Genomic DNA, 27,853 nt, shown 5'->3' on the forward strand with positions numbered 1-27,853 from the left:
ACTCGTAAGTACTATACTAAAGACACAAGCACTCTCCTGACCCAGTAATGCATGCTTTCTTCCTCCACTCCTCCAATCACTCAGTAACAACTGCTACATAGTCAGAGATAAGCCCCTCCATAGCTGACTGAATTTTGCAAAGGGCATATAAAATAGGTCATTTGCACAAGTCTTTTAGATAAGAGTGTTACTCTTCCTAGCTGCCTGTATATCCCAGGTGACACAGAAGCTAATTTTGATTAACTGAAGCTACTCCATATATTCCAACACAATGAAAATACAGAAGCAGGTATATCTGTAAATTAAAAGCAGGGCTGACCAAGTGGCATGCGAGGGGCCAAGCTGAGGCCAGCGTCTAGCCCACAAGGGGCTAGCATGCACCTTCTCCCCTAGTTGTGTAATGGGGCTGTGCACTGCCCATACACCACATAACGAAGGATGGATTCCAGGAGACCATCCCCATGGCATACGGGTGGTCTGGTGTACAGCCTAGGGGCTGGTCACCAGTGCCATGTGTGCTCTCCAGCTGCAGGGAAGTTGGATAGCCCTGGATAAAGTAAAGCTACTGCCATGTTATAAGGCCAGGCACTATAATAAAGCAAGAACAAAAGATTTATTTTACCACTTCTCCCAAGACTGTGAATATGTTCAGGCTTCATTAGCAAGCCTCATATTAGACAGAAGATTTACTCTGTCTCTTAATTCAGTCAGACTGCAAACTTCTTGGGCAGGAGATGCATCATTCCATATGCTTATTAACCTCAATGCTCATTGCCAATGCCTAGGAAATAAAGAGGCACCAGATCACCATACTGAGAGCTGGGAATAAAACTGGTCTACCCAGCCTTTGCAAAGACCTATATAAGCAAGATGAGATCACACAGCATCATAAACCAATGACATGAGATCTAATGATCTAAAATGTCTTAGTTGTCTTATTCATAACTAAAACATGCCTTATTTTAACTTGATTTCAGGTCTTAGCCCCAATATATAAGAAACATTTCCAAGTTAATGTAACTGTCTCAGAAACAGTTCCACATGGAGTGCCACAATTTCTTAGAGCTGAACTCCAGCAAATTAAAATATTCTATCTTGCAAACTGAGGAAGCTTTGCAAAGCCTAACAAGTACAGTTCTCTTTCCATTCTATTTTCTACAATATTTGCGGCTTTGTAGGGATTCAGTGACACAGAACCTAATTTTGATTAGCTGAATCTACTCCTTAATCAAGAACATGTAACTTTCAATCCACTAATTTCTATCAGGATTAGATGCTTCAGCAGGTCCTGAGAAATCACCCTTATTTCCAATTTTATGGATTTATAAAGCTGTTGTAAATATGTGCTCATAACTGAAAGCTGGCATATTAGCTATTCATTTAGAGTAAATTTCATTATTTTATCCCAAAAGATTTGGTGGAGATGACCTGGGTTCCAAAGAGCCTTCAAAACCATAACATTCAGTCAAATCAATTATACACATGAAAAAGATCTTGTCATAACAACCCATAATTTTCACAATAACCCATAGCCCATAAAAAATAAGCAAAGTGGCAAATAAAATGTGTATTAAAATGTGTGACTGGATGTTCACATACAAGATTAATATTACTGACACATTGTATTGTTTTGAGATGTAGCCTTACTCTTGGCTTACTTCTTATCCCAAATTCCATTCAAATGCAAAATACCAATTTCTTTTTTCCTTTTTGCTGCTCTATTAACTTTGAATAACAACAGAAAAAGATTATTGCACATTAAAATGTTATACATCATGAGACTATAAGAGATAGAATAGAGTAAAAATGAAAATAGAAGATGACTTCTACTCTAATACTCACTTCTACTTTCTTGAATGGATGTACTTTAATGCTTCACTGAAGCACAGCCAACAACTTTCAGCTACATCTGGGATGCTACAAATCCTAACATTTATAAAAGTATTACACAGTATTTATTTACATGGCTCAAAATCAGGCCTCAAAATGTATATATCCATCCTTGTATCCATGCTATTAAATGGAAAATTGTGGGAAATATTCTAAATATACAGGAGCATAGGCAATAATAGTGAAACAAGTATTCAAACAGGGACCCAGAAAAGTGATATGTTACTACCACATTATACAGGAAATAGTATGAATTCTGTGATGATAGGTTTTTTTTCTATCTTTAATAAATTATTATACTATACACAAAATAATTTCATTGTTAAACAACCCATTAATGAAATACAAGAATGTAAATAAAAGAAGTGGTAGCATAACTGTTAACATAAGGTCTTCCAAAAAAATGATCACTTAGGAATGAGAGAATTTCTAAGTTTCCCCACAAGGCCTCTGGCTTTTTAAATTATTTTTTGTTAAAATCTCCAGCTGTCTGGCATTAACTTTTCCCCAGGAAACAAAGGAAAACACAGTCACCCTTTCTCTCTCCTAAGCAAAGGGAAAACGGTTTAGTGTCTCTCAGTCACAAGTAGCTGCATCCAAAAATATTAAAATAATTAATTTGTGTTATCACTACCTGCAAAAACTAGTTATAAACCTTGCCAATGATTCACCTTTTACACTACAATGATAAATGTTTGTATTAGAGTCTCAAATACTATGCTATACAGAGTCCATAGATAAATGATTAAATTATTAGGAAAAGCCTGTATGTTGTAATGTTGTTACTTTGATAGTCTGGCTATTAAGCCCAAATATAAAAACCATTTTGCCCAGTTATAACTGACAAGAGTATATGACAGTGTTCTGCTGCATTTACTGGTTTTGCCAAAATCTTGTACCATCTGTGAAAGACCCTCCACTAGAAATTGTGGGTTGATCTTAAATCTCACTTTTGCTCAGGACAAGTCTACCAAATGGCATTCCAGACAAATGCTCTGCCCAGACAGGGGTCTGACACCTTGCTGAAGGATCAACAGTGAGAAAACATCTCAACTACAATCATAATGTAAAGATAACCTAGGACAGGAGTTGACAACAGAAGTTGCCACTTCAATAAAGCTTAGCACCGAGCATGGGCCACTTCCAACCCAGCTCCCTGCCACTACAGCTGAAGCCAGAGCTGGAGTTGCAGTCACCTCACCGCCTCCCTGGGTTGTGCTGCTGCTGTTTCTTGCCCCTGCTTGGCCGCCACAGAGGAAACCCTCGCCCTCACTGCCAAAGCATCCAGTTCTGCAAGCCACAGGTTGCTGACCTTTTACTAGGATTCTCTACCAACTACTGGCTTGCCACTGTGAAAAAAATGTTTTCAGGGTCTTTTTTAAATAAATGAAGTGCCTGGAGCATAAAACATACAAAAAACTAGAAGTCTCGGTTCCAAAACGATACCTTTTATTAGACCAATTGGGAAATCACAAGAAAATTGTCCTTTTCTGCAAGCTTTCTAGAAAACTGGAAAATTGCAAGAAAAAGGACAAATTTCTTGTGATTTTCCAGTTGGTCTAACAAAAGGTATCATTTTGGAACCAAGAGTCCTATTTTTTTGTATGTCTTCTTGTCTCAGACCAACCCAGCTACCAAGTACACCCCTGGAGTACAAGAAGGCACTATCACAACTGAAGGACAAGAAACTTCTTAGAGCACTTACCAAGAAGACAGAGTCTCTGTTTAGGAATGTAGTTGTACCTTGTGGACAGAGAGCAGAGCCAACCCTCAGGAGACAGCAGAAAATGTTTCAGGAACAGGATGGCAGAAAGGATTCTACCTAGCCTGAAACACTAACAGATTTTGTACTTACAAGAAGGGTGGAGATCAGACTAGGCTAGGATGCATCTCTGAACTTTGTCTGTCTACGTCCTTACACCAACATGGCTACAATGTACGTCTCTGATCTTTTGCTGTTTTTCAAAAATCTATAACACTCAAGTAGATTTAAGAAAAAAATATGGTTAAAAAATGCCGAGCCCAAGTTCCTTATCTCTAAACAGGGTGGGTAAAAATCAACATTTTAAAAAAAAAAAGTTTTAATTTAAATCAGATTTTTTTATTTAATCGTATTTTTGTTAAGATGCTTTTCTTTAAAAATCAACTTATATATTTTTAATTTAAGATATGTTAAAGCTAAAAGATATCACGGAATATGGATTATAACTTCTAATCATATACTATTTGAGACAATATTCATGTAACCTTTTTAAAAATTGCATAAATAGGTCACAACAGGCCATGGACTATATTAGGGGATCAATCTTATGTGGTTCCCAGAGGCTCCTCTATAGATCAGTAAAGATTAAAGAAAACCACTCTACCCAATGGGACTCAGTGCTCAGTCTGGAAGATCCCATTAAATATTACTGCGATGGTTAGTTTCAGTTCTCAAACTGTCGATTTGTGTCTCCAGAGATCATTGGCAGACAAGGTTCTTTGGGCAGATGTGATATCTTTGATTAGACCAACTAAATAGTTGGAAAAATTGTTCTTAGCAAGCTTTTGGACACAAATACCTTTCTTCAGGCATAGGGAGAGTTTGTTGTCTCCAGAGGTAACATCCTTGTTAACAGCAGTATATGGAGATCACAGAATCCTGGAAACCATAGAAATGACATGAGACATAACAGACCAGATTACCTACCCATTGGCCCTTATGTCTCTCTGCAAGTTTGTGTACACAGTCACATCCTTACCTTTCTCTAAAAGTGCAAAGTTTCAAGAAGTTAAATGAATAAAGGATATCAAACAAGAATGCACCTTTTGTAGAAAACAACGATTAAAACGTGGCTTCCTAACCAGTGATTTAAATCATGATTTAAATCAAATCCACCCTGTCTCTAAAGAAACTAAACTAAAAGCTAGGTGAAACTCAAGAAATCATATGAAAGTGACAGGAAAGGGGCTTGAGTGATCAAACATCACTTTGGTGTCAGAGTGGCCAAACTCTGTAATCCCACTGTTTAAGGAAGGGCACCAGACAAAAAAGGGGTTGAGGCTTAGAATATGCCTTTGAGTTCAGAGCTATAAACCATGACCAGACCCTACCCAGATTAAGTTAACTTGGAAGCAAGTGGGACTCAGCATTTGGGTTCAATTCACAACAGCTTTGGGTCAGGTTAGAACAGATTTCTCAGATAATTCTGAGAGAAAAAATACAGCCACAAGCCTGCAGCTCCCGACCTGGTTCAAGTTAGCAAACTTAAATCTGTTACTCAGAAAGTCTCTTACAATAGGAAAGATAGGATAGTGCCAAGTTTCCTCTTTCTGTAGAGCTCTACTGTCTCTACACATTTCAGGACACACTACAGACTCCTAGTATTTAAGTGCTCAATAAAACCGATCCATGCCAATGCAAAGACCACACCTCCTTCACAGACCTATAAGAGCTGCTCCAATCAACACATTAAATCTATCAAAACACAGAGTATTCTCTGGAGGCAGCAAGAGACAGAACTCTCTCATCACTTTAGCATAAGGTTAATAGAGTACCATCCTAAAGAAAAAAAATCAGATTAACATCTTCAAATGTTGTCTGTTGTCACCAGCAAAGAACAACTGACTCCAAAGCAACAGCACATGACTACACCTAGCACAGGATGGGGAACTGACACTGCATTCAGTATTAGCAGCCTGTGCTTATATCAAGTATAGAGAACTGATTGCATTTCTGTTTTTATAATCCACGAACTGTAAGACAATAGCTGTTTCTTAAATGTTAGTGGATGGTGCGACAGAAAGGAAGGAGTCAGGAAGATAAACAAGCATTTTTTTAACCTAAGTGTAAAGTTAGGTTAAAAAAAAGGGACAAGGAATTTGTCCCTAAAAAGGGACAAGGAATTTACATGCTTGGCCCTTTATCACAGGCAAAGGTAATTTTTCCCTCACTCTGAGAAAGTTGCCACTTCTTAAAGCACACTGATTGTTAATAAACCAACAGTCACAGCCTTTCCCAGATCTCACATATATCTGCCTGTATAAACCAGTTTGTTTATACAAAACCTTATACAAATATTTTGAAAAAAAATGAAGTGATAATATTTTTAATGAGTCCAAAAGGTAAGACTTTGCAACTACTGAAAGTCTGATCAATACACAAATGTATGATCCTTAAAAGAACCCTTCCTCATTCAAGTGAGCTTTGTTTTCTCCTTCTGATTAACAATCATTCAAACATTTTTGTTTTACAGATTCATGTAAAGAACCATTCAGTAAAAATCTCTATTTTAAGCCAGAAAAGTGTCCCAAAGGTCACTAAATGACCTACTGTATGCACATTTTCCACAATCAAATCATCAATTAGAGTCTCATAAGCACTTTTTATAAGTAAATCCTTCTTAAACAATTATTTGATTTGTGGGAAAATATGTCTGTGCATACGTTTGCACTTGCAGCATGATAAGATTCCAACTGAATGCCATGTCAAAGCATTACACAGCAGTTTCCAATGGAAAAAGAAACTATAAGGAGGGCTTTTTCAAAATTCTCACAAGCTTTCTATATCTTTTTTGTTCCTGTCTCAGCATTTCTATGACTTCTGTTCTTTGCTCTTCCAGAGCCAAATACAACAAATTTAACAAATTTAAACTCAGTCTGTTGCTAAATACACTGAAGACTAAAACCTAAAGCCTAAAATGCATGTTAGTTAAAAGAAATGCAAAATTCTAGAGCTCTTGGCTCAGAGATGGTACCTTTTATTAGACCAACTAAGAAATTGCAAAAAGTCCCCATAGGTAGAAATTAAACTTCAATACCATTTTTTGCATTTCTTTTTGTCTCAGATCAGCACGGTGACCAAATACATCCCTGTTAGCTAAAAGAACACTCATGGAGGAAGAAGCAAAAGTAGGTTCTCTCGGTCAGAGTATGTTTAAAGAGGCACCCTTCTAAACTCTGCCTTCAGTGCTAGATTTTCGTTCTTGACCCACAGACTGAAAACAAATGGTTTTGAAGATACTGATCATCCTAAAAGAGAAGAGTGGCTGACTGACAAATTTCCTTAAGCATAAATAGTTCATTAAGATACCAATCCCATCTTCAGTGGAGCCAGATTTTATTCAGCCTAATAGGAGACAAAGCTGTACTTTAGATGCAACCCTATTCCACCATGTACAAATCTCTGAAAAACAGTTAAAGTATCACCTTTTTTAATGCATCTTCTTGGCTTTAAAACCAACTCTCAAAAAACACTGAAGAAGAAGTGGTCTCCCCAGCTTTTTGCATTAACTGTATTTTAGGAACTCTCACAGGGTGGAATTATATTTTGATGCCAGGAGAGTGGAACAGGCTCTGGCTTTCTGACTTTTTTCCATACTTAACAGAAGTCTTGGCTAACACAGCTCTAGGGACAGATCCAAGAGGAGTTCAGTGGTTTGGCTGCACCCCGCTTTGATTTCTCTTCTACTGCTGTTGTCTGCAGGAGCAAACAGCTTGATTCTGCCAAAAATGAGCTGTTTGGCTCCTCTGCCCAATCTGGGCAGAAAGCCACTGGCACCTGCCACACCATTGGCCCTGGAGGCCAAGGGCCCAATCCTAAATGCATCCTCGTTCCCCTGCTGCTTACCCCACTCTCCTTTGCTGAATACAGTATTCACTCAGTATGTAAACCAAAGAAGAATATCATCTGGAGATAGACTAGCTCTACTCTTCCCTAAAGGGCTCAAAATCAGGAAAAATTTCCCAAATCAGAGTTCTTCAGGAACTTCCACTTAAACTGCAAGACTGGATATAAGAATAACCTGCTCATTCTTCCAGTAAAACTGAATGAAACAAATGCCTACATGGAGATGATATTCACATGAATTTCACAATCTATGTTGATGACAAATCTAAAACTATAGTCCCAAGCCTCTTATCCAAACTCTCCAGGTTAGGTTTCTTATAGACCTACACACAAAGATAGCCGTACCTTGGTCTTGATGTTTAACTTAAATATACACTGTCAAAAACCTAAGGAGTATAATTATTTTAGTATTACAACAATCACCTGACTACAGGTACCCTCAAAACAAAACATATCCTGGGTGGCTACCTGTAACAGAAGAAGGAGAAAGGAGAATCAGCCATGAAGCACCAGGATTATATTTAGCTAATCTTGTAATCCTTAATGTCCACCCCCTACTCGAATCCTACTATAATGGATTCAACATCATATGGCATGAGTTTCACAGTATAATTATGAGTAATACAAAATATCAGTTTTAAATTTGCCACTTTTCAATTTCATTGAATGTCCCCTTGCTCTTTTATTATGGAGCCAGGAGAACAGAAGCTCCCGAATTGCTTTTTCTATGCCATCAATCATATTGTAAATTTTTATCATGTTTCATCTCCTTCATCTTCTTTAAAAGATAAACAGTCCCACTCTTTTCAATCTCTCTTCACACAAGTGATTTTTCATCCCCATAAATCATTTTTTTTAGCCCTTTACTGAATCCTCTCACTTCACACTATCCTTTCTAAGATGGGGTAACCAGAACTGCACACCATATTCCAGATGACAGCAAAACACTGATTTATATAATGGCATTCCATTTTCTATACCATTCTCCATCCTATTCTTTATGCATCAGAAGTTTGTTTATGTTTTTGGACTAAAGATGCATTGCATGGAAAAGCCTTTAATTAGGTTAAGGTGTCCACCTACGCAACAATGCTTACACACACTTTTCTTAAGTTGGTACTGGTGATTCAGAACATGATGCTTGCACCCAGGAGGACTCTGGGAGGTTTTGTTTTATCTGGAGAAGTAAAAGACCGGCTAAAGTTAAGTTCCTTCTAACCATACATCAGTTTATTGGAATAACAGCAATCAGACAAAATTACCAATAGCAGCTACATACAGCAGAGAACACATATATCCTCCCTACTGGGTAGTAACATCTCAGGGTCCTCACAATCTGCTCTCATAGCTGAGGCACGCTTCAGACTCCCACCCCATACCTGTGTGGAAGAGTTTTGACATGCCCTATACATTACAGGGTGTGGTGTATTTAAGTGGCTAACTAGGCAATTACCTTAAGACCAGCTACAAAGTACTTATCACATGATAAAAAGCTCCAACCACCTATAACCGTACACCTTGAAATGTTACTAGTTTTATAGCTGGTTGCTACTAAGCTTTAATTTGCATGTCGCAGGGTCTTCCCAGCCACAGGAGTGCACCATGCCCAATGTGAAGTCATCAGGCCCTGAGGATAATGGCAACCATGATCCTCTGGGGGTTTCACACACCTCTGAGCCCTCTGGAGTGTGGCAGCTCTGATCCCTGAGCCCAGGGGTTTCATACACCCACAAGCCATAGTGACTGTGGCAGCTCTGATTCCACAGGGCCCTGCGGTTTCACATACCCCTGAGTCCTAGGGATTGTGGCAGCCACAACCCCCTGGGTTCAGGGTGGTAGCAAGACACCCCTGCAGCTAGGAGTCCCTCAACTGACAGCTCCCAGCTGCAGAATCTTGCTTCTTGCCAGTCCAGGGGGAGCCTGATCCCAGGCTCCCATCACATGGCAGGAAGCACAATTGTGTGGATGGTGCTCTTATCACACCTTTCCCTGCATGTGTAGATGGCTATATAGAATTCAGATTCAAATGTCTATGTTCCTGCCCATTTCTCTGAGATAACTACCACTTTGCCAATTGAGCAGGGGGTAGGGAAGCTCCATTGTGACCATTGTTCTTACCAGGGGTCCTCATCTGGTGTTGTCAAACACCTAGGCACTTCAGCTCACTTACTTGAAACTATTCCTCACAATGCACCTTGCTGTACATGCTAATCGCTGTTATTCAGGCTGGATTACTTCTGGGATCAGTCTATCTGGAAGCAAAATGTAGTGACACACCCAACACAGAACACTTTAGGGTCTCCAGACTCTTCACTAATGCCCCTCTAAATAACTAACCATTTTTGGCTGACAACAGGGAAAGAGCCAAGCCATTTTTTTTTCAATTGCTGTTTCAATTTAGTTAGAATTTACCATGTTTTGTCACACTCCATATGGCCCCATAAGACATGTCTCTGGTTTTGGTAAGGAAAAAAATAAAAAGAAAACAAAGTAGGGGAAAAAATATTTTTCTAAAGTCATGGCCAACTGCATGACAGAGTTAGTCCTCCTGGAAATGAGGAGTGTCCAAAAAGTGCGGCATCTCAGGAAAGAGTCTGGGTAAGGCAGCAGGAACTTCCTTGTTTAGAAGGAAGGTTTAAGGGTAATAGCAAGAATGCTACTTATCAGGTGTGTCAAAAATATGATCTACAGGCCAGATCCAGGCCACAGAGACCTGCAGCGCTGTTTGTGGGTCTCAGACCACTGGGCTGCATGCAGCTCACTGGCTCCAACCCAATGCACTGCATGCAGCATGAGGGGCCCACCTGGCACAGGCTACATGTAGCATAGGGGCTGAAGCTGGCACATGCTGCACATGGTGTATGCACGAGACCACCCCTGCACACTGGACCCAGGGCTAATACACAGTAAGCCCACAGATCAGCTCGATGTGCCACAGCCAGGCCACAGGGCTGGTCTTACATGGATGCCACATACAGTGAGCACTCCAGACTGGCCCCATGCACGATGGATTCCAGCATATGCCCTGGAATGGCCCCACTAGCCAAGTAATACAGATGGTACATGGAGCTGGTCTTGGGTGCACACTGCATGTGGCACATGGGGCTAGGCTGGAGTCCACACTGGCTCTGGCACATGATTGGCCCTATGCCCAACACAGCCAGATGGGTTTTACTCCCCTACTACAAAATGTTTTTTATAAAAAGTTCCTATAAATACTGAAGTGTTGTTTCCATACCAAAAGCCTCATTAAGATATACTACAGACTGCATGCAGCAGCTCACTTGCCTTGAGCCAGCTCAATTAGTAGCTATGAGAAGGTTCATACAGGTCTCTGCCCTGTTTGCTGAGCCACATAGAAGGGGCAGCTATCTTGGCAGCAGTTGTAAGCACAGAGATGCTGCGTTCCATTCCTCCCTGCTTTTACTCCACTGAAGGAAAAATACAGCTTCCCCACATAAGACAAGCACATCAAATCAGAACAGCTGATTTTTTTTTAGTTTTTTGTTTGGGGGGGGAGGTTTGGGGGAGGGGGAGGCTTTGAAAAACCAAGCTCAAATATGTTTTATGAAGATTATGTGGCTCTGAATATAACATAGCTCTATCCATGCCAGAAATCAAAATTATTCAAAACTTGTTCAGAAAGAAGGAATATATGAATTGGGCCTTGATTACTTTTTCCAATGTAAGGCCTGTCAATCTGGCAGCACAGCATGTCTAGGTTGCTTTCTCTTATGCATGGACACCTGATTCACAATCAAATGTTACTGTGTAAAGTCTAGAAACTGTTTCTAGCTTTGAGATGTTAGGGAACAATCTTTCCATCCAACCTTTGACTAACATCCAGGGCATCTGCCTAAAAAATCTGGGCATGTGACTTGCCCCGACCAAGTTTAGACTTGTTTAACACACAATATCCAAGTGAAGTCATAATTTGATACAGACATATCTCACTCTATTCCAGTGAAATGGTCTCATATTTTTGAACATCAGTGAAAAATATTCAGTGTAATCTGGAGAGTAAAACTGAATTTCATAAGGGAACCTTAACTGTTTTTGATTTGAAGCATACATACGTTAATTTGAAACTTAAGGAAATGACAGATACATAATATCGCTGAATAAATTGTTAGAGAAAAACATTCTCAAGAGTAAGACAGGTACAATACTGGTTATCAATAAATGGATACTTATAAGCTTCCAAGCAGAAACTGCGAGTGTAGATTTTAATCAGAACTGACTCATAGACTGTCTCAGTTTTCTAAGGTTATTTTTGCCTTGAAAAAAGAAAACAAGAGGGATCAAAAGATTTCAAAGTGGTTTTCTTCTCTAGTCACCAGAAACAATATTGTAAAAGACTTTGTTCTGTGTCATTGAAAAGGATATAATATAATAATTTAATCAATATTCCTTCCCCTGCACTCTGTAGTGGATAAAACAAATCAGTTTTGCAAACAAAAAAAGCTAAAGGTATTTAGGTAGTTTCAGTGCTAGTTTTGCAGGGGAAGTGTTTCTTTCTTAATGCAATGCATGTATGTTTTCCTTAGTCAGCAAAGCGGCAGAATTTACTGGTGACAGAAGCAATAAAGTCCATTGAACATCCAGATTATTAACTTCAGTGTTTTTAGTAGACTGGTAGTACAAGATTGCTTGATTCTTTAAGCAGGGTGTCTTACTCCAACAGAGCTGTCTGATTTATATTGACTACTCCTGCTTATGTGTGTAACAGTATTATTCTACTTTACGTACTTTTCCATTTTAAGAAACAGCATATCACTCAGGTATTGATGTTGGGTTGAATGTTCATCTTTTAAACACTACTCCTTTCTTCTGAGTCCATGAATTTATCTCCAAACCACATACTTCCTCTGACTGAGCCTGTTTTCTGATTGGAAAATTAGAAAACAAGAGACAAACAGAGGCTGGCCCCTTGCTGTATATTGTCTTATTACATGTCAATAGCAGGCTGATGGACATCACAGCCGGCAAGTAATACCAATCTATAAGCAAGCAGGCGGACAAGTTAATCAGCCAAGGTAGTGCAAAAAAGTTCAACACTCAAGTTCAGGTCTACATCTTATTTAGCATAGGCTTCTTAATTAACAGAAAATATAGCTACGGCTGGAACTATACAGAACACTTTCCCCATTTTCTACATCCAGGAAGCATGAGAGCAGTTTTCTTCACTAGGTAGCCCTTCACTGGCTTCAATGGCTTTCCTAATGTTGGATTCTTCTGGTCTGCCACTCCTGTTGAAGAGGGAAGAAAGTTTCTATCTGACTCCCTACAGGCCTCATAGATGCTCCTAATTCAGGTGCCCTGTAATTAAAACAGGTGGGCCCAGTAGCTGCAAAGGACACTAGGACATGGGCATGCATATTCTATTTTGTATTATTTTAGGAAATTGGAATTCTGCAGATAAATTCTATAAACCGTCACGGATTGTTATTGAATAACTTGACAAAACTGCAGAACGCAAATTATAAAAAAACCAGCAACACAACCAAAATGAAGAGTAAACATTTTTTAGTATAAACTAGGAGAAAGAGGGGTGTAAACAAGAGAGCCTTTCTTACTTTACCATTGTTCTTTACGTTCCATATAGACCTTGAACACTCAACATTACAGTAACAACACAAGTGTATGTTGAAACAGCTTTTAAAGAAAACCTTCCAGTTGCATAGCAAGGTATGAATATTACTAGTCTTGTTACATTTTGAAATATCCAACATTAGCCAATAGACCTGTAGAAATTACAACTTTTCTGATATATATGTCTTTGACTAACTTGCAAGCAGATATTCTGACACACACATGCCTACCTTCTTGCACTGCACTCTCCAGCCATGTGCTCTCAACCCATATATTAAAAAAAATTGCTTTCCCATACCTTGTGGCTATAGCCATTTTTAAGGGTGTCACACTTTATCATCCTAAAGTTACATACACTGATTTTTATTACTGAACATCTATTTTAGTGCCCTCTCTTAATAGAATCATAGAAAATTAGGGTTGGAAGGGACCCCAGGAGGTCATCTAGTCCAACCCCCTTTTCAAAGCAGGACCAGCTCCAACTAGATCATCTCACCCAAGGCTTTGTCGAGCCAGGCCTTAAAAACCTCCAAGGATGGAAATTCCATAGCTTCTCCAGGGTGAGGGTCTTCTGTACTATCTAACTTAAATTCCCTTGCTGCAAATGGAGACCATCGCTCCTTGTTCTGTCATCTGCCGCCACTGAGAAGTCCAGCTCCATCCTCTCTGGAACCACCCTTCAGGTAACTGAAGGTTGCTATTAAATCCCCTCTGAGTCTCCTCTTCTCCCGACTAAGTAAGCCCACTTCCCTCAGCCTCTCTTCATAAGTCATTGGTCTCAGCCCACAAAACCATTTTTGTTGCCCTCTGCTGGACTCTCCAATTTGTCCATGTCCTTTCTGTAGTGGGGAGCTCCAAAACAGGACACAGGACTCCAGATGTGGCCTCTCCAGTGCTGAATACAGGGGAAGAAACACCTCCCTCAATCTGCTGCCAATGCTCCTAAGGCACGCCAGTATGCTGTTAGCCTTCTTCTCAGCAGGAGCACACTGTTGGCTCAGTCAGCTTATTGTCCACTGTAAACTCCAGGTCCTTTTCTGCAGAGCTGCTACGTAGCCAGTCGGTCCCTAGCCTGTCCTGGCGCTTGGGATTGTTCCGTCCTAAGTGCAGGACTTTGCACTTGTCCTTATTGAACTTCATAAGATTTCTTTTGATGCAATCCTCCAATTTGTTGAGGGCTCTCTGAATCCTAGCTCTACCCTCCTGCATGCTACCCCCAGCTTGGTGTTATCTGCTTGTTGTCAAATATTGGTGAATATTTACGTCAGAAATAAAAAATGAAACTTTAAATATAGAAAGAGCGTTTTACAAAAAAGAAAAGTACCTAAGGCACTTAAAACTTCAGGCTTCTTTAGTTTGTGTCCCCCTTTTTGGGTCTTTATTACAAAAAAGGTTTCCTTATTTGGTGTATGACAGTTTAAAAGGTGTGACTCCTCATTCAAATTTCACCCACGTAGCAAAGATTCTCTCATACACCTTGAACTAAAAATACCACCCAGCTATCATTTCAATATGGCATCATTCCTGGATACTGGTAAACCCCTAGACCTTTCCTTTGAACCCAGAAACCTTCTTGAATCAAATACATCTTTTGTAAACTCCCTTCCTATCTCATTTTAGACCTGTTACCAATATCCAAGTTTGCCACAAAAAAAGTTTTCCTCTCCCGCTTTCTATCCCTCAGGTCTGAGATGGTAGATAGAAGAGGGTAAGGATACCCCAAGGTATGCACAATGTTGGTACAAGTCTGCTTCTAGGTATTAAAATAATTAGGGTTTTTTAATCCAACACTAACAGCCTTTGATACAAATACAAACTAAAATATAAAAAGGCCTCAGTTATAGAGTGAAATTGCAAAGGACTTTTTACAGAATAAAAACAGTGTAAACAGCCTATAGAATTCACCAAATCAACATGAAGCTACTATATCCTGAAATTATGAAATGATATAGTATAATAAATGCAAAACAACTCACTGAAGGGTAACTGGTCTTGCTTCTTAATATCGATTAAAATTACATTACTAATAGCTCAATACTGCAGAATCTTGTCTCTATTCTCCATATGGTTCTGCGGACCAGGCATCAATTTTTTTCAGGATAGGGCAAAGCATGTGCCCAGCAAAACAGAATGTGTTTCATATCATGAGCCACAAATGAATAAGCCATAACAAGGGAGCCACCTTCAAAAATGTATCTAGTCAAATAAAACTGTGTTTTTACTTTATATTAGTAGTTCCGTTAAAAATACATATTCTATAAGGGATAAATTGCAATTAAAGTGATGAAATACAGGTCCCTCCTCAAGTATTTCAAACGCAAAGCAAGCAAATAGGAGGCAGTCTCTTCTTAACTACTTGTGTAGTTCTGTACTTTTTTTTAGTAAGAGCATACATGGACTGCACCACAGCTAGGCTGCTCTAGAGCTAATTTTATGGAACGTTTGGATTATATTTTTGTATAAATTAGCAAAAGCTTATTAGCTTTAAAATAATTTCTATACAACCTATGATAACATGCTTCTAAAAGGTTTTATGATGCTAAAAATGCCCATAAAATCAGTTCTTTATAAAAAGCAGGCACACTACTACATTCCCTCAGTTTAAATAGATTATTCAGGAAACCTCAGCACCCGGGTAAATTGAAGTATCATTAAGTCACAGATGGAGGTAACTAGCTGATATGACATGAAAGAACACAAAATAGAACTAAACCACCCCGCTCTTCAGGAAGAATTCAACGGACAAGAGTAATGCAGAACAGGGTACTCTCAAAATGAACTCTCCAAATGTCAGATTATAGAAAAACATTATCAAAAGCCTCTTAATATAACATTGACTACACACAGTATGAAGGCAAAGAGAAAATAAAAATAAAATAAAAAACGACCACTTTTATTTCAACCTTAAAATAGAACTACAAAATATAAATGATACTATAAAACGATTTCTTATCATTTTATATTTGTCACAGGGCAACAACAGAAAAGGGGTAGAGACCCCTTTGCCAGGACCAGAATTGCAGCAGGAGAACCCTGTGGCCGTGGGTGAACACCCCCAAAAGCCCCGTAATGGGAAAATACTCACCCGGCACAGTTGTGGCAATGGGGAGCCAGCAGCAGTAGGAAGAGCTGTCCACATGATTCATCAGCCGCTTACCTATGCAGCTGGGGCCAGCGCGGAGCAGTGAAGTCATCTGGCAGTGCCAACTGGCACCCTTAAAAGCTGGCTGCTGGGAAGAAGCTGGGGAGTAACAGCTGAGAGGCAGCTGTGTGCTCCCCATGGCATGGCCGGCACTACCTCCAACCAGGGGTCCAGGGCAGAAGAGGAGTTTGCCCGTCATTGGAGCAGCACCCCGTGCTGGACCAAGGAAGGACGCACAGGGACTGACCACTGAGTCACATGCACGGACACGCAAGTAGGGAAGAGAAACAGCAGCCTCCCTGATACTCTTCCATTTGATTTCTTTATACATTTTCATTGCCCCTGAGGCTGGAGAATAGGCACACATATTGCTCTTGGGGATGAGGGACCAGGGGCCCTCAGGGACTCTAGGCAAGAACTCAGAAGGCCTATCGGCCTGGCCAGCAGCCCCCAGTAGGAAGAGTGACCACCTGAGTGTAGTGCAGGCTCCATAGGCCGAGAATGACTATAAGAACCTTTGTCCGGCAAGCAGCTTGCAACTACAAACCGCACTCATAACCACATCCAAGGGCAGATCAGGGCCACGCCACAAGGATCGGTGCCTACAGGGTTCTAACCATCTGCCACATGGTCATGTCCATCAGGTTGGCGCATGGAAGGAGTTTAGGGGAGGTGGCGCCCCAGGAACATCCACAGGCGACACCTCCGGGCAAGTTTCAGCTATAAGGGAACCTTCCACACTTGGACAAGACAAAGATGTAGCGTGTGAATATCGGGCACTTCCCTTGAGAGGTGACATACAGTTAGTGCAGGTGCCCAAGAAAGAGAATAACTGAGTCAAGAACACCCAACCCTGAGCAGTTTGGGAACAGTTACTCAAGTTCAGACAGGCATAATAGTTTGGTGAAGTTGGTTTTTGTATTTAGCTTGAATAATGTTAATGTTAGCATACTTATATTTCATTGCATAGTTCCCTTGTATTGATATAATACAGTTGGTTTAGATATCTACTAGGGGCAGGATCCAATCTAAGCCTCATGAAAACATATATGACTTAAGATTCTGTAAAATCCTATTTTTAACCAGAAAATGTGGTTTTATTAACTGTTAACTACGCAGTTAAAAAGAATTAAAATCAGTAACAGCACAGTTCTAGTAAACAACAAAGCAGACCTTACACAAAAGCAGATAAGAATAAACACCAGTGCTAATCTTTTCAATCCTGCTGCTGAACCATAAACATTTTTTTAATGGAGCTTCTGAACACATGTACCTCACAGTCTGTGCTGAAGACTGTTTCTTGGGGTTACCCAGTATATTCAAAACCACTAGGAAGCCAAATGCCAAAAAACACAGTGTCAATTTGCAGGAGAAAAAAAATTAACTGGTCAAGCGTATGCACAGTGAACCTTATTTTTCATCAATCTCATGTCAATATCATACAAATAATGTTTACTGGTTTCCACAGCTATCTTTTATAATGACAGGAAAGTTTATGATTCCTACAGTCTTTGACAGTTCTTATCACTACTGACAAAATTATACATTAAAATACTGTTGAAAGATACTGATTTTATTACTTTGAAGTACTTATTTATATGTCCTGCTGTTATGGTAAATAAAGTGTTCCAACCATCTCAATTATTTTCAAGGAAAAAAGGGAATCCAGTCATTACCTTCAGCAAAATATAGAATATTAATATGCTATTTTTCTGGTTTATTTCAGAGGACCACAATTCATGAGTGTTGTGTAAAACTGTGGCAGCCTAGATACTAGCAAGTAGTGAATACTCCCAATATAGAATCTGTTAAGATATGTTTATTATGAATAGGACTATAAGATATAATGAAATTGTGCCAGAAAGCTAAAATTACATTAACATTATTTTTAGATGAGGAAATATAGTAATAAGTACTTGGATAAGTACTGCTAAATTAGGTAAGATCTAAAAACAATGCTGGTTTAACCATTTGTTGTAAAATCATGTTACATTTCTAACATTGTAGTTTCAGTAACATTTATAGCCCAAAACAGATTAATATAGTATTCTCACAAGACAGTCACACATACTCATGACCTTACATTACAGCCTCCCAGCAGAGAGACCAACAGAAATATAAAACTAACACTGTTTCCACCTGCATGTTTAAAACATTAAACTATTTCCATAAATGACACATTACCTCTTTAACGGCACATAAAAATCCTTGAAACAGCCCAGGTCACGCATTAAGAATGTTCAGCGAGTTTAATGTAGCATAAACATCATGCCTGTGTGTTAAAAACATACGAGTCACAAAGTCATATTTCTAAAGCTACACTTGAAAATAGTCAGAAGTCTACCTTGTTTGACTAAATGCCGGTTGCTCAGGACACTGAGTTTTCAGGGTTACTTGGAAAAAAGTATACTTGTTTTGGTAGTGTTCAAGTGATGTAGCTGTGATGGTCCTGAAGTGACAGGAAGAAAAATACACCACATTCAAAAAGTTTGTCCAATTCTGTCCAAACCATGCAGCTGGTCCAACAAAAGATACCAGCCATAAAAATCTTTGGCGCTCATATATTTGTTGTGTAATTCTTGAAATGGCTGCCTCAAATCCATTACTCTGGTAAGCATCAAAATGAGTTTAAAATATCTGAACCGTGGCATACACTATTATCATCTTTCCAGCGTGTTTGTGGCACTTAAGGATAACCTTTTTATAATAATTGAAGTATAATACTGTGCAAAGTATTACAAATGCGCATTATCATATGCATATAAATGCAATCATTAAGTTTGCAGTAAGTCTGCATAATGTCTTCTCCTAGTACTTCTTCTAAGCTGAAATTTTCATTTTTAATAAATTTCAGCTACCCCAACAGGAAAAAAAATATACACTTCTGCTTTTAGGAGTAGCACATTGTTTTACATAAAAATGATTTAAAGAACAGAACTCTCTGAACTTCCAATGAGACTAGTATTTAATAAGGATGGGTAATGTCCTTATAAAAAATATACTGAAAGCCAAACACTTTGCCCAAATGATCCAATTTAAAACCTGCGCACACAATTGCTGTAGAGTGTAACATCTACATTTCTCCTTTCCTCTCTTTTCCTCCATCTTCCTTTTTTGTCAAGAAAATTGTATATTCATGCCTTTATTAACACAATACTAGAATTGCAAGTTTAAAAAATCAAAGAAAAGAAATCAAGACCATGTCTAAATTAAACATTATGTAATTTGGGTCACTTAAGAGCTAGTTAGACTTAATAAATTTTTTTTGTTTTATATGCCTGGTCATACTCCATTTAAATACACAGCCTCAAAGCTGAAAAAGGCTGTGTACGTACCTGGAGTATTTATCCAAACTATGTAAAAAAAAAGCCAAAACTATTAAGTATGCCGCACTTTCTTTGTTTGCTATTAGTAGCTGCAAAATGGCTCCTTCCCTTCATCTTTAAGGCTTCTAAGAGCCCTGGAACTGACTAGTAGGCCTTTTGAAAAGCCAAAGAAGGTAGCCAGTTTTGAGGCTGCTGCAGTGCATGCTTAATGAGCATTATTTATAGTGCTGTGCTACTGGTAGCCCCCAAACTGACTTCTCATTTCAAGCCTGCTAATAATTAGTTTGGGGCCTACTACTTGAAACCTTGAAAATATGGGGAGATAACAGCCATGAAATTGAGTAGCTCCCATCATTTTTAAGGCTTCAAACAGCTGCTTCACCTTCCCCATTTCCATGCAGTTAACCAGAATAGTTATGTTACAAAATAGATGGCAAGGTTGAAAGATGCTATGCACTTAATTGATTTATGCATTTAACTGACATGCAGAGAGATAACATCTATTGTAATGGAAACACTGGGCAATAAATCTGAACTGGAGCTGCCTTCTGCATTTAAGTGTATTATACACTTATGTGGTATCTATATTAGTGAAGTACATTGTGAGCCAATTAAATTGAGCCAAAAATGGGCAAAAAACTAAAATGATAAATGAAGAGGCTCTTAAAACACTGCATAGCTCATTTTAATTCAGACCTGTAAGTGTTATCATTTTCCAAAAGAGAAAGGTTATACAAGAAAGCCCCGGTGTACACTTTCCAGTATGTTTCCATCCAAATCCTCCAACTCACAGCACTATTAGGATTCAGGGATTCAGGGATTAGGATTCCTGCCTCTTAATGCCACCCCTCCCAAGTTTGCCCCTTTTCCTCATCATCAGGCTTTCCTCTACTGCAAGAGGGTGAGACTGGTGCTGTAGCCATCGCGGTCCAGAAACAAAGTGAGGCGAGGGTTTCTGAGGGCAAGCTCCTTGCTTGGACTAACGATGTTACTTGGATAAAGAAAGACAAGCTTTTGAATGTAAGACCCGGGGAAGAATGTCTGCCACTCAAAAGCTTGTCTGACTTCATCCTAACTGCACAGCAGGTCCACTTCGAGTAGGCTGACCATATGTCCCGGTTTGGCCAAGACAGTCCCAGATCTCGTAGACTGTTGCAGCATCCCCGCAGGGTGGTGAGAATAGAAGAAAAAAGGTCCTGGATCGCGGCCACCCGGCCCGCACATACCCCGCTCGGCTCCTCCCGAGCAGCCTGGAAGCAGGGGCGGCTGGGCTCGGGCACCCGTGCGCGGACCAGGGCAGGCTGGGACAGCGCCGGGCTCAACCAGCCCACGCCGCGCAGCCACGAGACATCCTCCCTCTGCCAGCCGGCAGCATCGCTCCCCGCCGCTGCCAAGGCCTGGGCTGAGCGCGGTGGCCCTGGGCCGTGAGTGGCGCCTGCCCAAGGGTCGCCGCACTGCCCTGCCCGGCCCTGCCGCGTGTGCGTGTCCGCCCTGCCCTTCCCTAACACGACTGTGGACCCCCGGGCGGGGGCGGCCCCTACTTCCCCCGACCTGCAGCCGCCTAACACCCGCGAGCGCTGCCCGCGCGGGCCCAGGCAAACCCCGGCGGCCGCAGCCTGGCCCTGGCCGGGGGCGGCCGAGAGCTGCCCAGCTCGGGCACCAGCGCCACTGACAAGCCGGGAGCTGCGCGGCGGCTGCAGCGGGTCAGGACGCCCCGTGCCCGGGGGCGGAGCTGGGGGCAGCCGCTCTCCTGGGCCACCCCGGGGCCGGGCAGTCCCGTCCCGTCCCCGCCCCGCCGAGAAGAGGAGAGGAGCGGAGCGGAGCGGCGCGGAGAAAAGCGACGCCGCACCCGCCCTCCCGGAGCGCCCGGCTGCAACTGCCGCCGCGGGGGAAGGGGACTTACAGCTCTCCCTGCGTCACGCCCGAGCAACGTCACGGCGACGGCGCGCGGTGGCGTAACTCGACGGGAAGCGCGCGCCGGGGGACCCCCCTTCCCCCGGCAGCCCGGGCGCAGGCGCGTCCCTCCCTCCCTCCCTCCGCGCCGGCGGGAAAGCGCCGGCACCGCCCTGAGGAGCCGCCGCCGCGGGTGAGGAGAGCGCCCATGCTCATGCCCATGCCCGCCTCTGACCCCGGCTGTCACGTTTCCCCTCGCGGGCTCGCCCCCGCTGACCAGCGAGCCAGCCACGTGGCGCCCGCCCGCCCGGGCCTTGCTTGCCCCGCTGCTGACGGGCCGGGCGGGAGATGGAAAGTGCAGCCGCAGGGAAGGGATCAAAGCCAGAGGGATGGCAACGTGTCAAACAGACACCAATTGGGTGCCTAGGCAGGGACACACCTCCCCTCGCGGCAGGCCAGACCCTTACAAGGTCCAGGTTTGCTCAGATTATTCCTGGATACTTGATGAAGGATGTTGAGCTTGGCCATCCATGAGGTCTGTATTTGACATGGCACAAAACACTGATGCGAATCAAACCAGGCATCTGTTTACAGCCAAAGAGGCCAAGGAAGGTGGCAGGAAAAGACAGGAAAGTAGAGGAACATGGGATTTAGGCAGAGGCTAAATGTAGAACAAGAAGACACGGCACTTTTCATGCCCAGGTCTCCAGGCTCTTGGCAGGTCGTTATCTTGTTTTGCTGCCCAAAGGGAAAACCTACATTTCACCATCACAGCATAAACCTGGAGCCACATGCTCAATCCCAGGTTTATTTCAAACAAGGAGACAAGTGCAGACGTTCTTCACACACTCCACACACGTAGCGTATACTGAGAGTGAGGTTAACCATGACGATATATTTTACTGGGAAAGATGCCTTGTATTTGAAAACTTGTCTAACTTTATCCAAACCATGCAGTATGTCCAATAAAGCATTGCTGACAAAAATTTTGCCTCTTAACATTTTACACATGCATTTTACAGTCACAGGTTTTAAATTGTTACCAGACTGCACTCATAAAGAAACCATTAATGGCTTCTAACACTTCTTGGGCTTCTGCAGTTGACAGACCTGGATTTAGATACAGAAACATAAAATTCATGAATTATTTGTCAAGCACAAATTAATTAGTGGAAAAGTGGGACTGGCAACACTGGACTGAAGACAGCTAAAAATGGCTACAGACCCAGGGGCATATTTTAATCTGGTTTTCATTGTAACATTTCAGTAAAGCAAAGAAATAACTACTGTTACCAAAAGAAGGGATATTAGTTCTATAAATTATAGGTCCATCGCAATGTGAATTGGAGTTGTTTATTAATTTTGTTGCTGAACCTTTTTCATTGTGTAATGCTGATTCATTGAAACTGCTTGTAGGAATTAATTAGTTTTGACTGGAAGGTTTTCTGGGAGGTGGGAGATGCGAGTTTGAACCAGATCAGACTGAGGAGGACACTGAACCTTGAGTTCCCATTCCCTGAGGAGTGCTTTGGCACTCCTTTCTCAAGCCATGTTTAAATGGAAAGTGGGTGAAACTAACTTTTATGAAGAGCCTGATTCTATAAACGGTGCTCTCAGATCATGCCTACTGGGTTGGGCCCTGCAGAGGACTCAGTTGGTAGGATGCCTGGTTTCTTGGAAGATCTGTGCTGAGCTGGCCAGCCATCGGCAGTTCTAGGCCTGTGCAGAAGGAGGGCTTTGGGCACCCAGAGAGCTCTATAAAGAGAAGGACATGCAGTGAATTTAGCTGCCTTGAGGGTTAGGTAGTACCTGAGATTGTCAACTTTACCACCTCAGTTTAGTCAATGGGAATTAAGTTTTGAGTGTATGAAGTGCCGTATAGTTCCACAGTAGCTAGGGTCAGGAGGGACCTGAACAGATCGTCTAGCCTGGCCCCCTGCCACAGGCAAGAACGAATGCTGGGTTCACAAGACCCCAGACAGGTGATCATTTAACCTCTTTTTGAATTTGCCCAAGGTAGGGGTGAGGACCACTTCCCTAGGAAGTTAGTTCCAGATTCTGGCCACCCTAACCATAAAATATTGCCTCCTGATCTCTAACCTAAAGCTATTCTCCATCAGCTTATTACCGTTGTTCCCCGTCACCCCAGGTGGTGCTGGGGAGAATAGGGCTCTTCCTATTTGCTGATGATCTCTCCTGATGAGTTTGTAGGCAGCCACCAGGTCCCCCCTCAGCCTCCTCTTGCTGAGGCTGAACAGGTTCAGGTCCCTCAGTCTCTCCTCATAGGGCCTGCCCTCTCACCAAATGGGTGGCCCTCCTCTGATCTCTTGCCAGGCTGGCCACATCCTTTTTAAAGTGCAGCGCCCGGTACTGGATGCAGTACTCCAATTGTAACCTGACCAAAGTCACATAGAGGGGGAGTATCACCTCTCTGAACTGGCTTGAGATGCATCTTTGGATGCATGACAAGGTATGGCTGGCCTTGCTGGCTGTGGTCTGGCATCGGAGGCTCGTGTTCATCTTGGAGTCAATAATGACTCCAAGATCCCTTTCCGCCTCTGTGCTTTCAAGAGGGGACCTCCCCAGCCTGAATGTTTACTGTGGTTTCCTTCTCCCAAAGTGCAGCACCCTACATTTGTCTACGTTGAACCCCATCCTATTTTCATCTGCCCACTTTTATAGTCTGTCTAAATCTAAATCTAGTTGCAGCCTCTCTCTCCCTACAAGTGTGTCCACTTCACCCCACATCTTAGTGTTATCAGCAAACTTGGATGTGTGCTTTCAACCCCCTCGTCCAAGTTGTTGATGAAAATGTTAAACGGTGTGGGCCCAAGGACGGAGTCCTGGGGGACCCCACTGCTCACATCTCGCCAGGTTGAGTATGACCTGGCCACCACTACGCTCTGGGTGCGCTCCATCAGCCAAGTTTTTACCCATCCAACTGTGTAGGCATCGATGCCACAGTCGCCTAATTTATTGATGAGAATGGGGTGAGAGACAGTGTCAAAGGCCTTCTTAAAGTCTAGAAAGACTACATCCATGGCGACACCATCATCCAAGGATTTAGTTACTTGGTCATAAAAGACAATTAGGTTGGTCAGGCAGGATCTGCCTTTGATGAACCCATGCTGGTTGCCCCTCACCATGATCTCCCCTGCTGGCCCCCCACAGATGTGCTCCTTGATGATTCTCTCCAAGATCTTCCCGAGCACCGAGGTGAGGCTTACAGGCCTATAGTTATAGTTGGGTCCTCCTTCCTCCCTTTCTTGAAAATTGGGACCACATTACCTAATTTCCAATCCCCTATGACCTCGCCAGATGACCATGAATGCTCATACAGCTGGGCCAAGGGCTCTGTGATGACCCCTGCCAGCTCCCTCAACACACTTGGGTGGAGGGCATCTGGACCTGCAGATTTAAAAATGTCCAGCCCTTCCACAAGATCCCTAGCTACATCTGCGCTGACCAAAGGCCTGACAGAGTATAATGCTAAATACTCTGAAAAATCAGGTCCCACACACCTCAGCTTGGACTCCCATAATTAATGCACTCTTTTCTACCTTAATCTTCCTACATGGATATTGTGAACACAGACCAGTGTTTGAGAAATACTCAGATGAGAAATGATCATCAAAAACCCATGAAGTAACTAATTTCATCCTCATAGCAGAGTTTGAATAGCCTACAGTAAGTAAAGCATAGAGTCACACAACAATATGTAGAAAATATTGACAGCTACTCTGTAAGTGACCATTATATTCTGGGCACTGAAAGAGACAGATTCTGTGGGGGAAAAAATAGTTTGAAGTAATGCAGACATGGAATGGACCTGAAGGGTGGGAGCACGTGCCCCCTGCCCCCATGTCCTCCTGGGGGTGTGCGTAACAGTGGGAGCTCCCACTCCCCCCGCATACAGCTCAGTCCTGCACCCAGCCCCAGCTGAGTGGCCCCTGCCCCTACTTTGCCTCCCATGCCCCTTCCCTCCCCTCCCCCCTCGCCCTTTCCCCCACTTACCAGCTGGACCTGGCTGGTCTCCATGCTGCTGGGCTGCACTCTTGGCTGCCTGCATGCTGCACTGCAGCTGCACATACACACACGGCTTTTATCAACCACATTATCAGCCAAATCAGCTCTGCGTACCCCCTACGACCTTTTTAATTACCCTCAAGAGTATGCATACCTCCAGTTGACAGCCACTGTCCTAAGCCATCCCAATCAAATGCCTATTCAACCTCTTGAAAACTTCTAAGGAGGGAGAGTCCACATATCCTTGGCTGCTTGCTCCATCACTGTATTGTTATGCAACTAAAAACTATTGTGATACATATGCACACTGGAACTAGATTGAGCTTGGCAAGGCAACCTTAGCATTGGCTTTTCTAACTTTTGAATCTTGACTTTGCAGCTTCCATAATATTTGCTAACAGTTTTTATATGCAATACATACAGTAGTAGAACAGACTTTGTATCCATCATTAAAGCTAGACAGAAGGTAAGAACATATTTTAAGTATTTATTATCCTTATTTTGAGCTGACACTTTCAAAATCTTCTTAGAAATCACGAAGGTAAGGAAAAAAAGCTCTCTTTGAACTGATGTTATATCAGCTTAGGAAGACTGTTTGTTCTAAGACAGTAGTAGATTTCAGTGACATGAAAAGCTCAACTGGTAATGTTTAATAAAAAAAATTAAACGCAAACAACTTCTCTAAAAGTTTCAATTTTATATGCAGTAAGCTGATCCCTTATCCTTCAAAGCCAAGAAAGATTGTCACAGGACAAGAATTTTTTTTTCCCTCAAAGAGAAATCAAGTAAATCTGTTACTAAGAATCATAGAATCAACAAGTGGGAAGGGACCTAGACTGATCATCGAGTCCGACCCCCTGCCATGGGCAGGAAGGAGCACTGGGGGTGGCAGGGGTCACAAGACCCCAGCCAGGTGCCTATCCAGTCTCCTCTTGAAGATCCCCAGGGAAGGTGAGAGCACCACCTCTCTGGGAAGCCTATTCCAGGCTCTGGCCACCCTTACAGGGAAGTAGTTCTTCCTAATATCTAACCTAAACCTGTCCTCCCTCAGCTTGTGGCCATTGTTCCTGGTGACTCCAAGGGGGGCCTGGTGAACAGACTTTCCCCGAGACCCTGCTGCTGGCCCCTGATAAAGTTGTAGGCAGCCACAAGATCCCCTCTCAGTCTCCTCTTGCGGAGACTGAAGAGATTCAGGTCCCTCAGCCTCTCCTCATAGGGCTGGCCACGGAGGCCCTCAGCCATACAAGTGGCCTCCTCTGGACCCTCTCCAGGTTCTCCACGTCCCTCTTGAAGTGCGGCGCCCAGAACTGGACACAGGACTCCAGCTGCAGCCTGACCAGCGCCGCATAAAGGGGGAGCAAGACCTCTCTGGACCTGTTAGTGTTGCCCCTGTTGATGTATGACAGGGTGCGGCTGGCTCTGCCTATTGCTTCGTCACATTGGCGACTCATATTCATCCTGGAGTCAATCCTGACTCCAAGATCCCTCTCTGCCTCTGTGCTGCCGAGAGGGGCAGCCCCTAACCTATAACCATAATGCTGGTTCCCTCTCCCCAGGTGCAGCACCCTGCACTTGTCCTTGTTGAACCGCGTCCTGTTCAGATCCACCCACTTCTCTAACCTATCCAGGTCTGCCTGGATGCGGTCCCTGCCTGCCGGTGTATTCACTTTACCCCACAGCTTGGTGTCATCAGTGAACCTGAACAGGGTGCTCTCCACACCCTCGTCCAGGTCGCTGATGAAGATGTTGAACAGCACCGGCCCAAGGACCAAGCCCTGGGGGACTCCGCTGCCCACACTCTCCCAGGTCAACATCGACCCGTCCACCACCACCCTCTGGGTGCGCCCCTGGAGCCAGTTTGCCACCCGTGTGACTGTGCATTCGTCAATGCCACAGTCCCTCAGCTTGCCCACCAGAATTGGGTGGGACACTGTGTCGAAGGCCTTCTGGAAGTCCAAGAAGATGACATCGACTTCCTCTTTCACAACTAAGCTCTTTGTTACCTGGTCATAGAAAGAGACCAGATTAGTCAGGCAGGATCAGCCTTGCACAAACCCATGTTGGTTACTCCTCAACCTCACTTCCCCTGCAGGGCTCTCCAAATGTGACCCTTGATAATTTTTTCAAAGACCTTCCCCAAGATAGAAGTGAGGCTGACTGGCCTGTAGTTGCCAGGCTCTTCCTTCCTCCCCTTCTTGAAAATAGGGACCACATTGGCCCTTTTCCAGTCCTCGGGGACTTGGCCCAAGCACCAGGAGTCCTCGAACAGCCGTGCCAAAGTTAACTTGCCAGAGTTAACTTGCAGGCTTGGAAGCAGGATCGAGTAAACTAGCTTCTCTCTGGATCAAACAATGTTCTGCAGGATAAAGCTTCCAC

At 42.7% G+C, this 27,853-nt stretch overlaps 1 protein-coding gene across 1 annotated transcript in view; it reads right to left on the reverse strand.

Annotated features, from left to right (window-relative positions):
* ZNF438 (zinc finger protein 438) overlaps positions 1-21,442 on the reverse strand; it is a 105,470-nt gene extending 84,028 nt beyond the window's left edge. The window contains exon 1 of the mRNA XM_090047516.1: positions 18,417-21,442. The gene's annotated coding sequence lies outside the window, so the exon portion shown is untranslated. The remainder of the gene's footprint in view (positions 1-18,416) is intronic.
* Positions 21,443-27,853: the final 6,411 nt, after the last annotated feature.

This window comes from Crocodylus siamensis, chromosome 5 (assembly GCF_052110815.1).
Source record: "Crocodylus siamensis isolate JL-2025a chromosome 5, ASM5211081v1, whole genome shotgun sequence".
In the NCBI taxonomy this organism is placed as follows: Eukaryota; Metazoa; Chordata; order Crocodylia; family Crocodylidae; genus Crocodylus; species Crocodylus siamensis.